This window comes from Aquarana catesbeiana, linkage group LG01 (assembly GCF_042186555.1).
Source record: "Aquarana catesbeiana isolate 2022-GZ linkage group LG01, ASM4218655v1, whole genome shotgun sequence".
Taxonomy (NCBI): Eukaryota; Metazoa; Chordata; class Amphibia; order Anura; family Ranidae; genus Aquarana; species Aquarana catesbeiana.
In genome coordinates this window covers 406,168,963-406,184,744 of record NC_133324.1, presented here as the reverse complement: position 1 = coordinate 406,184,744, position 15,782 = coordinate 406,168,963, and the positions used below count along the sequence as shown (strand labels likewise).

The 15,782-nt window shown below is 43.1% G+C and overlaps 7 non-coding genes across 7 annotated transcripts; all 7 read left to right on the top strand.

Moving 5' to 3' along the window:
• Positions 1-1,951: 1,951 nt before the first annotated feature.
• On the top strand, positions 1,952-2,036 carry TRNAR-UCU (transfer RNA arginine (anticodon UCU)). Its single transcript is given in 2 exon segments — positions 1,952-1,988; positions 2,001-2,036. It is a non-coding gene; the product is annotated as a tRNA-Arg (tRNA).
• A 1,095-nt stretch (positions 2,037-3,131) lies between these two features.
• Positions 3,132-3,216, top strand: TRNAR-UCU (transfer RNA arginine (anticodon UCU)). Its single transcript is given in 2 exon segments — positions 3,132-3,168; positions 3,181-3,216. It is a non-coding gene; the product is annotated as a tRNA-Arg (tRNA).
• A 1,095-nt stretch (positions 3,217-4,311) lies between these two features.
• Positions 4,312-4,396, top strand: TRNAR-UCU (transfer RNA arginine (anticodon UCU)). The gene is given in 2 exon segments: positions 4,312-4,348; positions 4,361-4,396. It is a non-coding gene; the product is annotated as a tRNA-Arg (tRNA).
• Positions 4,397-5,491: 1,095 nt separating this feature from the next.
• On the top strand, positions 5,492-5,576 carry TRNAR-UCU (transfer RNA arginine (anticodon UCU)). Its single transcript is given in 2 exon segments — positions 5,492-5,528; positions 5,541-5,576. It is a non-coding gene; the product is annotated as a tRNA-Arg (tRNA).
• A 1,095-nt stretch (positions 5,577-6,671) lies between these two features.
• Positions 6,672-6,756, top strand: TRNAR-UCU (transfer RNA arginine (anticodon UCU)). Its single transcript is given in 2 exon segments — positions 6,672-6,708; positions 6,721-6,756. It is a non-coding gene; the product is annotated as a tRNA-Arg (tRNA).
• A 3,455-nt stretch (positions 6,757-10,211) lies between these two features.
• On the top strand, positions 10,212-10,296 carry TRNAR-UCU (transfer RNA arginine (anticodon UCU)). The gene is given in 2 exon segments: positions 10,212-10,248; positions 10,261-10,296. It is a non-coding gene; the product is annotated as a tRNA-Arg (tRNA).
• Positions 10,297-10,764: 468 nt separating this feature from the next.
• Positions 10,765-10,849, top strand: TRNAR-UCU (transfer RNA arginine (anticodon UCU)). The gene is given in 2 exon segments: positions 10,765-10,801; positions 10,814-10,849. It is a non-coding gene; the product is annotated as a tRNA-Arg (tRNA).
• Positions 10,850-15,782: the final 4,933 nt, after the last annotated feature.

Below are 15,782 nucleotides of genomic sequence, written 5' to 3'. Positions count from 1 at the left end.
ACCGATGAAACCACCAAACTTCCACTTCACTCTCTTGATATGTCTTGCCTTGACTATTGCAACTCCCTACTCTTTGGCCTGCTTCTAAACAGACCATGGCCTCTTCAGTCTATCTTATATGCTGCTGCCAGTCTTATCCCCCTTACCAACCATTTACCAGCAGAAGTGTCAGCCACCACCTCTCTGACAATCTCTCCCTGGCTTCTGTTCACCCATCAAATCAAATTCAAAATACTAACAATATAAAAAGCCACCCACAACTCTGCCCCTAGCTACATCATCAACCTTATCTGATGGTATCAAACAAAACACACTGTTCTCTCCTTCCAAGAATTCCTATTCACTAGCTCCCTCAACACTTTTTCCAATGCTCGCCTATGGGATTTCCCCAGGGGCTCTCCCTTCCTCTTAAATTCCCTACTCCAATCTATATGTCTATTTCCCACTCTCTAGGCCTCAGTTGATCCCTGGAAACTCTTCAGGGAATTCTATCCCGCCATTACCTAATAGCAGAACTTTTCATTTTTCCAACAACACATCAACAGTACAAATACTGCTACTTAACATCACCTCCGGTTCCCACATAAAGATCAAAAAAAGTAGCGCTAAGGCAAATGCCCAAACAGGAACATTTCAATCTTAAACTGTATCTGGACCAGATCTTGAGCTCATCCCTGTTATTTAGTGCCAGCCAGTATGAGGATGTGTTTATGTGCTATGACTTGAGTAGTAGTTCCTCAGGCAAGGTCCTCTAACCACACCCAAAGGGAGGGATCTGTGGTGCAATGGATAGTGCATTGGACTTCTAGTTAGTGCAGTAATTCAAAGGTTGTGGCTTTGAGTCCCACCAGAGTCGGTTTTATGTAGTCCTTGTTTATAGTCATGCTGCTCTAATGCTATCAACTAATGGATTCCATTCAAAAGGTAGCTGTAGTGAAGTGGATTTGCCAAATAAGCTAATAATATTGCCTAGTGTTTCAGGCTTCTCATGAGAGTTGATATCAGCAAAATTGGAGGTACCCTGTGAAATTCAAAGCAAAGAGGTGGATTTGTAAGCTAACCTGCATTCTATTGTTCCCTTCCTTCTTACTGTGTCCTCTCTTGTCAGCCCCACAACCATTTACTGTCCAAATCTTGCTACCTTCACCTCAATTAGATTTCCAAACAATGCCCCATCTTAACCGATGACACCACCAAACTTCCACTTCACTCTCTTGATATGTCTTGCCTTGACTATTGCAACTCCCTACTCTTTGGCCTGCTTCTAAACAGACCATGACCTCTTCAGTCTATCTTATATGCTGCTGCCAGTCTTATCCCCCTTACCAACCATTTACCAGCAGAAGTGTCAGCCACCACCTCTCTGACAATCTCTCCCTGGCTTCTGTTCACCCATCAAATCAAATTCAAAATACTAACAATATAAAAAGCCACCCACAACTCTGCCCCTAGCTACATCATCAACCTTATCTGATGGTATCAAACAAAACACCCTGTTCTCTCCTTCCAAGAATTCCTATTCGCTAGCTCCCTCAACACTTTTTCCAATGCTCGCCTATGGGATTTCCCCAGGGGCTCTCCCATCCTCTTAAATTCCCTACTCCAATCTATATGTCTATTTCCCACTCTCTAGGCCTCAGTTGATCCCTGGAAACTCTTCAGGGAATTCTATCCCACCATTACCTAATAGCAGAACTTTTCATTTTTCCAACAACACATCAACAGTACAAATACTGCTACTTAACATCACCTCCGGTTCCCACCTAAAGATCAAAAAAAGTAGCGCTAAGGCAAATGCCCAAACAGGAACATTTCAATCTTAAACTGTATCTGGACCAGATCTTGAGCTCATCCCTGTTATTTAGTGCCAGCCAGTATGAGGATGTGTTTATGTGTTATGACTTGAGTAGTAGTTCCTCAGGCAAGGTCCTCTAACCACACCCAAAGGGAGGGCTCTGTGGCGCAATGGATAGCGCATTGGACTTCTAGTTAGTGTAGTAATTCAAAGGTTGTGGGTTCGAGTCCCACCAGAGTCAGTTTTATATAGTCCTTGTTTATAGTCATGCTGCTCTAATGCTATCAACTAATGGATTCCGTTCAAAAGGTACCTGTAGTGAAGTGGATTTGCCATACAAGCTAATAATAGTGCCTAGTGTTTCAGGCTTCTCTTGAGAGTTGATATCAGCAAAATTGGAGGTACCCTGTGAAATTCAAAGCAAAGAGGTGGATTTGTAAGCTAACCTGCATTCTATTGTTCCCTTCCTTCTTACTGTGTCCTCTCTTGTCAGCCCCACAACCATTTACTGTCCAAATCTTGCTACCTTCACCTCAATTAGATTTCCAAACAATGCCCCATCTTAACCGATGACACCACCAAACTTCCACTTCACTCTCTTGATATGTCTTGCCTTGACTATTGCAACTCCCTACTCTTTGGCCTGCTTCTAAACAGACCATGGCCTCTTCAGTCTATCTTATATGCTGCTGCCAGTCTTATCCCCCTTACCAACCATTTACCAGCAGAAGTGTCAGCCACCACCTCTCTGACAATCTCTCCCTGGCTTCTGTTCACCCATCAAATCAAATTCAAAATACTAACAATATAAAAAGCCACCCACAACTCTGCCCCTAGCTACATCATCAACCTTATCTGATGGTATCAAACAAAACACACTGTTCTCTCCTTCCAAGAATTCCTATTCACTAGCTCCCTCAACACTTTTTCCAATGCTCGCCTATGGGATTTCCCCAGGGGCTCTCCCTTCCTCTTAAATTCTCTACTCCAATCTATATGTCTATTTCCCACTCTCTAGGCCTCAGTTGATCCCTGGAAACTCTTCAGGGAATTCTATCCCGCCATTACCTAATAGCAGAGCTTTTCATTTTTCCAACAACACATCAACAGTACAAATACTGCTACTTAACATCACCTCCGGTTCCCACATAAAGATCAAAAAAAGTAACGGTAAGGCAAATGCCCAAACAGGAACATTTCAATCTTAAACTGTATCTGGACCAGATCTTGAGCTCATCCCTGTTATTTAGTGCCAGCCAGTATGAGGATGTGTTTATGTGCTATGACTTGAGTAGTAGTTCCTCAGGCAAGGTCCTCTAACTACACCCAAAGGGAGGGCTCTGTGGCGCAATGGATAGCGCATTGGACTTCTAGTTGGTGTAGTAATTCAAAGGATGTGGGTTCGAGTCCCACCAGAGTCGGTTTTATATAGTCCTTGTTTATAGTCATGCTGCTCTAATGCTATCAACTAATGGATTCCATTCAAAAGGTAGCTGTAGTGAAGTGGATTTGCCAAATAAGCTAATAATATTGCCTAGTGTTTCAGGCTTCTCTTGAGAGTTGATATCAGCAAAATTGGAGGTACCCTGTGAAATTCAAAGCAAAGAGGTGGATTTGTAAGCTAACCTGCATTCTATTGTTCCCTTCCTTCTTACTGTGTCCTCTCTTGTCAGCCCCACAACCGTTTACTGTCCAAATCTTGCTACCTTCACCTCAATTAGATTTCCAAACAATGCCCCATCTTAACCGATGACACCACCAAACTTCCACTTCACTCTCTTGATATGTCTTGCCTTGACTATTGCAACTCCCTACTCTTTGGCCTGCTTCTAAACAGACCATGGCCTCTTCAGTCTATCTTATATGCTGCTGCCAGTCTTATCCCCCTTACCAACCATTTACCAGCAGAAGTGTCAGCCACCACCTCTCTGACAATCTCTCCCTGGGTTCTGTTCACCCATCAAATCAAATTCAAAATACTAACAATATAAAAAGCCACCCACAACTCTGCCCCTAGCTACATCATCAACCTTATCTGATGGTATCAAACAAAACACCCTGTTGACTCCTTCCAAGAATTCCTATTCGCTAGCTCCCTCAACACTTTTTCCAATGCTCGCCTATGAGATTTCCCCAGGGGCTCTCCCATCCTCTTAAATTCCCTACTCCAATCTATATGTCTATTTCCCACTCTCTAGGCCTCAGTTGATCCCTGGAAACTCTTCAGGGAATTCTATCCCGCCATTACCTAATAGCAGAGCTTTTCATTTTTCCAACAACACGTCAACAGTACAAATACTGCTACTTAACATCACCTCCGGTTCCCACATAAAGATCAAAAAAAGTAGCGCTAAGGCAAATGCCCAAACAGGAACATTTCAATCTTAAACTGTATCTGGACCAGATCTTGAGCTCATCCCTGTTATTTAGTGCCAGCCAGTATGAGGATGTGTTTATGTGCTATGACTTGAGTAGTAGTTCCTCAGGCAAGGTCCTCTAAACGCACCCAAAGGGAGGGCTCTGTGGCGCAATGGATAACGCATTGGACTTCTAGTTAGTGTAGTAATTCAAAGATTGTGGGTTTGAGTCCCACCAGAGTCAGTTCTATATAGTCCTTGTTTATAGTCATGCTGCTCTAATGCTATCAACTAATGGATTCCAATCAAAAGGTAGCTGTAGTGAAGTGGATTTGCCATACAAGCTAATAATAGTGCCTAGTGTTTCAGGCTTCTCTTGAGAGTTGATTTCAGCAAAATTGGAGGTACCCTGTGAAATTCTAAGCAAAGAGGTGGATTTGTAAGCTAACCTGCATTCTATTGTTCCCTTCCTTCTTACTGTGTCCTCTCTTGTCAGCCCCACAACCATTTACTGTCCAAATCTTGCTACCTTCACCTCAATTAGATTTCCAAACAATGCCCCATCTTAACCGATGACACCACCAAACTTCCACTTCACTCTCTTGATATGTCTCGCCTTGACTATTGCAACTCCCTACTCTTTGGCCTGCTTCTAAACAGACCATGGCCTCTTCAGTCTATCTTATATGCTGCTGCCAGTCTTATCCCCCTTACCAACCATTTACCAGCAGAAGTGTCAGCCACCACCTCTCTGACAATCTCTCCCTGGCTTCTGTTCACCCATCAAATCAAATTCAAAATACTAACAATATAAAAAGCCACCCACAACTCTGCCCCTAGCTACATCATCAACCTTATCTGATGGTATCAAACAAAACACCCTGTTCTCTCCTTCCAAGAATTCCTATTCGCTAGCTCCCTCAACACTTCTTTCAATGCTCGCCTATGGGATTTCCCCAGGGGCTCTCCCATCCTCTTAAATTCCCTACTCCAATATATATGTCTATTTCCCACTCTCTAGGCCTCAGCTGATCCCTGGAAACTCTTCAGGGAATTCTATCCCGCCATTACCTAATAGCAGAACTTTTCATTTTTCCAACAACACATCAACAGTACAAATACTGCTACTTAACATCACCTCCGGTTCCCACCTAAAGATCAAAAAAAGTAGCGCTAAGGCAAATGCCCAAACAGGAACATTTCAATCTTAAACTGTATCTGGACCAGATCTTGAGCTCATCCCTGTTATTTAGTGCCAGCCAGTATGAGGATGTGTTTATGTGCTATGATTTGAGTAGTAGTTCCTCAGGCAAGGTCCTCTAACCGCGCCCAAGTGGAGGGCTCTGTGGCGCAATGGATAGCGCATTGGACTTCTAGTTGGTGTAGTAATTCAAAGGTTGTGGGTTCGAGTCCCACCAGAGTCGGTTTTATATAGTCCTTGTTTATAGTCATGCTGCTCTAATGCTATCAACTAATGGATTCCATTCAAAAGGTAGCTGTAGTGAAGTGGATTTGCCAAATAAGCTAATAATATTGCCTAGTGTTTCAGGCTTCTCTTGAGAGTTGATATCAGCAAAATTGGAGGTACCCTGTGAAATTCAAAGCAAAGAGGTGGATTTGTAAGCTAACCTGCATTCTATTGTTCCCTTCCTTCTTACTGTGTCCTCTCTTGTCAGCCCCACAACCATTTACTGTCCAAATCTTGCTACCTTCACCTCAATTAGATTTCCAAACAATGCCCCATCTTAACCGATGACACCACCAAACTTCCACTTCACTCTCTTGATATGTCTTGCCTTGACTATTGCAACTCCCTACTCTTTGGCCTGCTTCTAAACAGACCATGGCCTCTTCAGTCTATCTTATATGCTGCTGCCAGACTTATCCCCCTTACCAACCATTTACCAGCAGAAGTGTCAGCCACCACCTCTCTGACAATCTCTCCCTGGCTTCTGTTCACCCATCAAATCAAATTCAAAATACTAACAATATAAAAAGCCACCCACAACTCTGCCCCTAGCTACATCATCAACCTTATCTGATGGTATCAAACAAAACACCCTGTTCTCTCCTTCCAAGAATTCCTATTCGCTAGCTCCCTCAACACTTCTTCCAATGCTCGCCTATGGGATTTCCCCAGGGGCTCTCCCATCCTCTTAAATTCCCTACACCAATCTATATGTCTATTTCCCACTCTCTAGGCCTCAGTTGATCCCTGGAAACTCTTCAGGGAATTCTATCCCGCCATTACCTAATAGCAGAACTTTTCATTTTTCCAACAACACATCAACAGTACAAATACTGCTACTTAACATCACCTCCGGTTCCCACCTAAAGATCAAAAAAAGTAGCGCTAAGGCAAATGCCCAAACAGGAACATTTCAATCTTAAACTGTATCTGGACCAGATCTTGAGCTCATCCCTGTTATTTAGTGCCAGCCAGTATGAGGATGTGTTTATGTGCTATGACTTGAGTAGTAGTTCCTCAGGCAAGGTCCTCTAGCTACACCCAAAGGGAGGGCTCTGTGGCGCAATGGATAGCGCATTGGACTTCTAGTTAGTGTAGTAATTCAAAGGTTGTGGGTTCGAGTCCCACCAGAGTCGGTTTTATATAGTCCTTGTTTATAGTCATGCTGCTCTAATGCTATCAACTAATGGATTCCATTCAAAAGGTACCTGTAGTAAAGTGGATTTGCCATACAAGCTAATAATAGTGCCTAGTGTTTCAGGCTTCTCTTGAGAGTTGATATCAGCAAAATTGGAGGTACCCTGTGAAATTCAAAGCAAAGAGGTGGATTTGTAAGCTAACCTGCATTCTATTGTTCCCTTCCTTCTTACTGTGTCCTCTCTTGTCAGCCCCACAACCATTTACTGTCCAAATCTTGCTACCTTCACCTCAATTAGATGTCCAAACAATGCCCCATCTTAACCGATGACACCACCAAACTTCCACTTCACTCTCTTGATATGTCTTGCCTTGACTATTGCAACTCCCTACTCTTTGGCCTGCTTCTAAACAGACCATGACCTCTTCAGTCTATCTTATATGCTGCTGCCAGTCTTATCCCCCTTACCAACCATTTACCAGCAGAAGTGTCAGCCACCACCTCTCTGACAATCTCTCCCTGGCTTCTGTTCACCCATCAAATCAAATTCAAAATACTAACAATATAAAAAGCCACCCACAACTCTGCCCCTAGCTACATCATCAACCTTATCTGATGGTATCAAACAAAACACCCTGTTCTCTCCTTCCAAGAATTCCTATTCGCTAGCTCCCTCAACACTTTTTCCAATGCTCGCCTATGGGATTTCCCCAGGGGCTCTCCCATCCTCTTAAATTCCCTACTCCAATCTATATGTCTATTTCCCACTCTCTAGGCCTCAGTTGATCCCTGGAAACTCTTCAGGGAATTCTATCCCGCCATTACCTAATAGCAGAACTTTTCATTTTTCCAACAACACATCAACAGTACAAATACTGCTACTTAACATCACCTCCGGTTCCCACATAAAGATCAAAAAAAGTAGCGCTAAGGCAAATGCCCAAACAGGAACATTTCAATCTTAAACTGTATCTGGACCAGATCTTGAGCTCATCCCTGTTATTTAGTGCCAGCCAGTATGAGGATGTGTTTATGTGCTATGACTTGAGTAGTAGTTCCTCAGGCAAGGTCCTCCAACCACACCCAAAGGGAGGGATCTGTGGTGCAATGGATAGTGCATTGGACTTCTAGTTAGTGCAGTAATTCAAAGGTTGTGGCTTCGAGTCCCACCAGAGTCGGTTTTATATAGTCCTTGTTTATAGTCATGCTGCTCTAATGCTATCAACTAATGGATTCCATTCAAAAGGTAGCTGTAGTGAAGTGGATTTGCCAAATAAGCTAATAATATTGCCTAGTGTTTCAGGCTTCTCATGAGAGTTGATATCAGCAAAATTGGAGGTACCCTGTGAAATTCAAAGCAAAGAGGTGGATTTGTAAGCTAACCTGCATTCTATTGTTACCTTCCTTCTTACTGTGTCCTCTCTTGTCAGCCCCACAACCATTTACTGTCCAAATCTTGCTACCTTCACCTCAATTAGATTTCCAAACAATGCCTCATCTTAACCGATGACACCACCAAACTTCCACTTCACTCTCTTGATATGTCTTGCCTTGACTATTGCAACTCCCTACTCTTTGGCCTGCTTCTAAACAGACCATGGCCTCTTCAGTCTATCTTATATGCTGCTGCCAGTCTTATCCCCCTTACCAACCATTTACCAGCAGAAGTGTCAGCCACCACCTCTCTGACAATCTCTCCCTGGCTTCTGTTCACCCATCAAATCAAATTCAAAATACTAACAATATAAAAAGCCACCCACAACTCTGCCCCTAGCTACATCATCAACCTTATCTGATGGTATCAAACAAAACACCCTGTTCTCTCCTTCCAAGAATTCCTATTCGCTAGCTCCCTCAACACTTTTTCCAATGCTCGCCTATGGGATTTCCCCAGGGGCTCTCCCATCCTCTTAAATTCCCTACTCCAATCTATATGTCTATTTCCCACTCTCTAGGCCTCAGTTGATCCCTGGAAACTCTTCAGGGAATTCTATCCCGCCATTACCTAATAGCAGAACTTTTCATTTTTCCAACAACACATCAACAGTACAAATACTGCTACTTAACATCACCTCCGGTTCCCACATAAAGATCAAAAAAAGTAGCGCTAAGGCAAATGCCCAAACAGGAACATTTCAATCTTAAACTGTATCTGGACCAGATCTTGAGCTCATCCCTGTTATTTAGTGCCAGCCAGTATGAGGATGTGTTTATGTGCTATGACTTGAGTAGTAGTTCCTCAGGCAAGGTCCTCCAACCACACCCAAAGGGAGGGATCTGTGGTGCAATGGATAGTGCATTGGACTTCTAGTTAGTGCAGTAATTCAAAGGTTGTGGCTTCGAGTCCCACCAGAGTCGGTTTTATATAGTCCTTGTTTATAGTCATGCTGCTCTAATGCTATCAACTAATGGATTCCATTCAAAAGGTAGCTGTAGTGAAGTGGATTTGCCAAATAAGCTAATAATATTGCCTAGTGTTTCAGGCTTCTCATGAGAGTTGATATCAGCAAAATTGGAGGTACCCTGTGAAATTCAAAGCAAAGAGGTGGATTTGTAAGCTAACCTGCATTCTATTGTTACCTTCCTTCTTACTGTGTCCTCTCTTGTCAGCCCCACAACCATTTACTGTCCAAATCTTGCTACCTTCACCTCAATTAGATTTCCAAACAATGCCTCATCTTAACCGATGACACCACCAAACTTCCACTTCACTCTCTTGATATGTCTTGCCTTGACTATTGCAACCCCCTACTCTTTGGCCTGCTTCTAAACAGACCATGGCCTCTTCAGTCTATCTTATATGCTGCTGCCAGTCTTATCCCCCTTACCAACCATTTACCAGCAGAAGTGTCAGCCACCACCTCTCTGACAATCTCTCCCTGGCTTCTGTTCACCCATCAAATCAAATTCAAAATACTAACAATATAAAAAGCCACCCACAACTCTGCCCCTAGCTACATCATCAACCTTATCTGATGGTATCAAACAAAACACCCTGTTCTCTCCTTCCAAGAATTCCTATTCGCTAGCTCCCTCAACACTTTTTCCAATGCTCGCCTATGGGATTTCCCCAGGGGCTCTCCCATCCTCTTAAATTCCCTACACCAATCCATATGTCTATTTCCCACTCTCTAGGCCTCAGTTGATCCCTGGAAACTCTTCAGGGAATTCTATCCCTCCATTACCTAATTGCAGAACTTTTCATTTTTCCAACAACACATCAACAGTACAAATACTGCTACTTAACATCACCTCCGGTTCCCACCTAAAGATCAAAAAAAGTAACGGTAAGGCAAATGCCCAAACTGGAACATTTCAAACTAAAACTGTATCTGGACCAGATCTTGAGCTCATCCCTGTTATTTAGTGCCAGCCAGTATGAGGATGTGTTTATGTGCTATGACTTGAGTAGTAGTTCCTCAGGCAAGGTCCTCTAATCGCACCCAAAGGGAGGGCTCTGTGGCGCAATGGATAGCGCATTGGACTTCTAGTTAGTGTAGTAATTCAAAGGTTGTGGGTTCGAGTCCCACCAGAGTTGGTTTTATATAGTCCTTGTTTATAGTCATGCTGCTCTAATGCTATCAACTAATGGATTCCATTCAAAAGGTACCTGTAGTGAAGTGGATTTGCCATACAAGCTAATAATAGTGCCTAGTGTTTCAGGCTTCTCTTGAGAGTTGATATCAGCAAAATTGGAGGTAATTTTGCTGATATCAGGGAATTCTATCCCGCCATTACCTAATAGCAGAACTTTTCATTTTTCCAACAACACATCAACAGTACAAATACTGCTACTTAACATCACCTCCGGTTCCCACCTAAAGATCAAAAAAAGTAGCGCTAAGGCAAATGCCCAAACAGGAACATTTCAATCTTAAACTGTATCTGGACCAGATCTTGAGCTCATCCCTGTTATTTAGTGCCAGCTAGTATGAGGATGTGTTTATGTGCTATGACTTGAGTAGTAGTTCCTCAGGCAAGGTCCTCTAGCCGCACCCAAGGGGAGGGCTCTGTGGCGCAATGGATAGCGCATTGGACTTCTAGTTGGTGTAGTAATTCAAAGGTTGTGGGTTCGAGTCCCACCAGAGTCTGTTTTATATAGTCCTTGTTTATAGTCATGCTGCTCTAATGCTATCAACTAATGTATTCCATTCAAAAGGTAGCTGTAGTGAAGTGGATTTGCCATATAAGCTAAAAAGAGTGCCTAGTGTTTCAGGCTTCTCATGAGAGTTGATATCAGCAAAATTGGAGGTACCCTGTGAAATTCAAAGCAAAGAGGTGGAATTGTAAGCTAACCTGCATTCTATTGTTCCCTTCCTTCTTACTGTGTCCTCTCTTGTCAGCCCCACAACCATTTACTGTCCAAATCTTGCTACCTTCACCTCAATTAGATTTCCAAACAATGCCCCATCTTAACCACTTGAGCCCCGGACCATTATGCTGCCTAAGGACCAGAGGTCTTTTTCCAATTTGGCACTGCGTCGCTTTAACTGCTAATTGCGCGGTCATGCAATGCTGTACCCAAACGAAATTTGCGTCCTTTTCTTCCCACAAATAGAGCTTTCTTTTGATGGTATTTGATCACCTCTGCAGTTTTTATTTTTTGCGCTATAAACGGAAAAAGACCGAAAATTTAAAAAAAAATGATATTTTCTACTTTTTGTTATAAAAAAAATCCAATAAACTAAATTTTAGTCATACATTTAGGCCAAAATGTATTCGGCCACATGTCTTTGGTAAAAAAAATGTCAATAAGCATATATTTATTGGTTTGCGCAAAAGTTATAGCGTCTACAAACTAGGGTACATTTTCTGTAATTTACACAGCTTTTAGTTTATGACTGCCTATGTCATTTCTTGAGGTGCTAAAATGGCAGGGCAGTACAAAACCCCCCCAAATGACCCCATTTTGGAAAGTAGACACCCCAAGGAAATTGCTGAGAGGCATGTTGAACCCATTGAATATTTATTTTTTTGTCCCAAGTGATTGAATAATGACAAAAAAAAAAAAAAAAAAAATATTTACAAAAAGTTGTCACTAAATGATATATTGCTCACACAGGCCATGGGCCTATGTGGAATTGCACCCCAAAATACATTTAGCTGCTTCTCCTGAGTATGGGGATACCACATGTGTGGGACTTTTTGGGAGCTTAGCCGCGTACGGGGCCCCGAAAACCAAGCACCGCCTTCAGGATTTCTAAGGGTGTAAATTTTTGATTTCACTCTTCACTGCCTATCACAGTTTCGGAGGCCATGGAATGCCCAGGTGGCACAAAACCCCCCCAAATGACCCCATTTTGGAAAGTAGACACCCCAAGCTATTTGCTGAGAGGCATGGTGAGTATTTTGCAGCTCTCGTTTGTTTTTGAAAATGAAGAAAGACAAGAAAAAACTTTTTTTTTTTTCTTTTTTCAATTTTCAAAACTTTGTGACAAAAAGTGAGGTCTGCAAAATACTCACTATACCTCTCAGCAAATAGCTTGGGGTGTCTACTTTCCAAAATGGGGTCATTTGGGGGGGTTTTGTGCCACCTGGGCTTTCCATGGCCTCCGAAACTGTGATAGGCAGTGAAGAGTGAAATCAAAAATTCACGCCCTTAGAAAGCCTGAAGGCGGTGCTTGGTTTTCAGGGTCCCGTACGCGGCTAGGCTCCCAAAAAGTCTCACACATGTGGTATCCCCGTACTCAGGAGAAGCAGCAGAATGTATTTTGGGGTGTAATTTCACATATCCCCATGGCATGTTTGAGCAATATATCATTTAGTGACAACTTTGTGCAAAAAAAAAAAAAAAAAATTTTGTCTCTTTCCCGCAACTTGTGTCGCAATATAAAATATTCCATGGACTCGACATGCCTCTCAGCAAATAGCTTGGGGTGTCTACTTTCCAAAATGGGGTCATTTGGGGGGGTTTTGAACTGTCCTGGCATTTTATGCACAACATTTAGAAGCTTATGTCACACATCACTCACTCTTCTAACCACTTGAAGACAAAGCCCTTTCTGACACTTTTTGTTTACATGAAAAAGATATTTTTTTTACCAAAAAAATTACTTTGAACCCCCAAATATTATATATTTTTTTAAAGCAAATGCCCTACAGATTTAAATGGTGGGTGTTTCATTTTTTTTTTTCACACAGTATTTGCGCAGCGATTTTTCAAACGCATTTTTTGGGGAAAAAACACACTTTTTTAAATTTTAATGCACTAAAACACACTATATTGCCCAAATGTTTGATGAAATAAAAAAGATGATCTTAGGCCGAGTACATGGATACCAAACATGACATGCTTTAAAATTGCGCACAAACGTGCAGTGGCAACAAAATAAATACATTTTTAAAAGCCTTTAAAAGCCTTTACAGGTTACCACTTTAGATTTACAGAGGAGGTCTACTGCAAAAATTACTGCACTCGATCTGACCTTCGCGGCGATACCTCACATGCATGGTGCAATTGCTGTTTACGTTTGACGACAGACCGCCGCTTGCATTCGCCTTAGCGCGAGAGCAGGGGGCGACAGGGGTGCTTTTTTTTTTTTTTTTTTTTTCTTTATTATTTTTTTGCTTTTTTATCTTATTTTTAAACTGTTCCTTTCATTTTTTTTTTTTTTAAATCATTTTTATTGTTATCTCGGGGAATGTAAATATCCCCTATGATAGCAATAGGTAGTGACAGGTACTCTTTTTTGAAAAAATTGGGGTCTATTAGACCCTAGATCTCTCCTCTGCCCTCAAAGCATCTGATGACACCAAGATCGGTGTGATAAAGTGCTTCCCCAATTTCCCAATGGCGCTATTTACATCTGGCGAAATCTAAGTCATAAAATGCTCGTAGCTTCCGGTTTCTTAGGCCATAGAGATGTTTGGAGCCACTCTGGTCTCTGATCAGCTCTATGGTCAGCTGGCTGAATCACCGGCTGCATTCTCAGGTTCCCTGTTGAGACAGGAGAGCCAGAGAAAAACACGGAAGACGGTGGGGGGGGCATTCCCTCCCACGGCTTGTAAAAGCAGTCTAGAGGCTAATTAGCCGCTAGGATTGCTTTTACATGAAAGCCGACCGCTGGCTGAAAAGAATGATACCAAGATGATACCTAAACCTGCAGGCATCATTCTGGTATAACCATTCAAAGTCGTGAATGGCGTACCTGAAGACAAAAAAATGGTTAACAATAAAGCACAGTAAACGGTAAAGTATAAATAATTACATACCTGAAAAACAAACATGATAAAACATAATAACAATAAAACATTGCAGAATAGAATACAGTAAAAAAGAGCAGAACAAGAGAGAGAGAATAGAGAGAGAGAGAACAATAAAACGACAACTATTTTTTTTTATTTTATATATATATTTTTTTTTTTTTTACACTTTTTTTGTAACTAACTTTTATAACGGTAACCGGTTCCAGGTTCGGGTCTCTCAAAATGCGATGGCATCTTGGGAGACCCTGTGAAAGTGTGCCTAGTCTGTGCAATGCTGTACCCTACGCTAATACTCAACTAGTGAATGGTAGCGTTCAAAACATTCACCAATGCAAAGACCAGGATTGTCAGGACAGGAGGGACAATAATAGCGGGTGTCACGCCTATATCCGCGCTTGCTGCAGACACAACATCTTTTTTGGGGGGCGTTGGGTAGGGGTACTCGGGAGGACATAAAGAAAATGCCTCTCATGCAGCCGACTGCATTGGGTTGGGGATGTGAATGGGGGAAGTACGGGTGCTGCAGAAGTGGTGGGTTCCCAATTAGGACTGGCGAATGCAGCAGGAAGGGCATTATGGGCACGACGGGCCTGTGTTTGTCTTCTTGGTGGCAGCGGGACACTACTTGTGCTTGCCACCTCACCAGCTTGAACTGCACTTATGGGACTCACCACGTCACCAAGTGTTACTGCAGTGCTGGTTTGACTACGACCGGGGTGTACTAGGCCGCTGGCGCTTGCCAGTTCAATAAAAAGCTACCAAAAAAACTGTTAGCGATCGCAGGGATCAGGCCTGACTCTGCGAACGCTGCAGTTTAGTTTAGTGTTTTGTAAGTGACAGTGATCGATCGATACTGCACTTGGGTGGGCTGGGCTGGGCCGGGCGGAGGGGCAAAATGCAGGTGCTAGCAGGTATCTGGGCTGATCCCGCTAACACTGCGTTTTTGGGAACCCTAAACTGCTGGGGACGCTAGTATAGATCTGATCGGATCAGATATTGATCCGTTCAGATACTATACCACTAAGGGAGGCGTATGCTGCATGCGTGGGTGTTAGCGGTACTGGCGCTAATCTGACGCTGCTTGGGGCTGGTGCTTGCCAGTTCACCAAAATACTACCAAAAAAACTGTTAGCGATCGCAGGGATCAGGCCTGACTCTGCGAACGCTGCAGTTATGCATTTAGTGTTTTGTAAGTGTCAGTGATCGATCGATACTGCACTTGGGTGGGCCGGGCGGAGGGGCAAAATGCAGGTGCTAGCAGGTATCTGGGCTGATCCCGCTAACACTGCGTTTTTGGGAACCCTAAACTGCTGGGGACGCTAGTATAGATCTGATCGGATCAGATATTGATCCGTTCAGATACTATACCACTAAGGGAGGCGTATGCTGCATGCGTGGGTGTTAGCGGTACTGGCGCTAATCTGACGCTGCTTGGGGCTGGTGCTTGCCAGTTCACCAAAATACTACCAAAAAAACTGTTAGCGATCGCAGGGATCAGGCCTGACTCTGCGAACGCTGCAGTTATGCATTTAGTGTTTTGTAAGTGTCAGTGATCGATCGATACTGCACTTGGGTGGGCTGGGCTGGGCCGGGCGGAGGGGCAAAACGCAAGTGCTAGCAGGTATCTGGGCTGATCCCGCTAACACTGCGTTTTTGGGAACCCTAAACTGCTGGGGACGCTAGTATAGATCTGATCGGATCAGATATTGATCCGTTCAGATACTATACCACTAAGGGAGGCGTATGCTGCATGCGTGGGTGTTAGCGGTACTGGCGCTAATCTGACGCTGCTTGGGGTTGGTGCTTGCCAGTTCACCA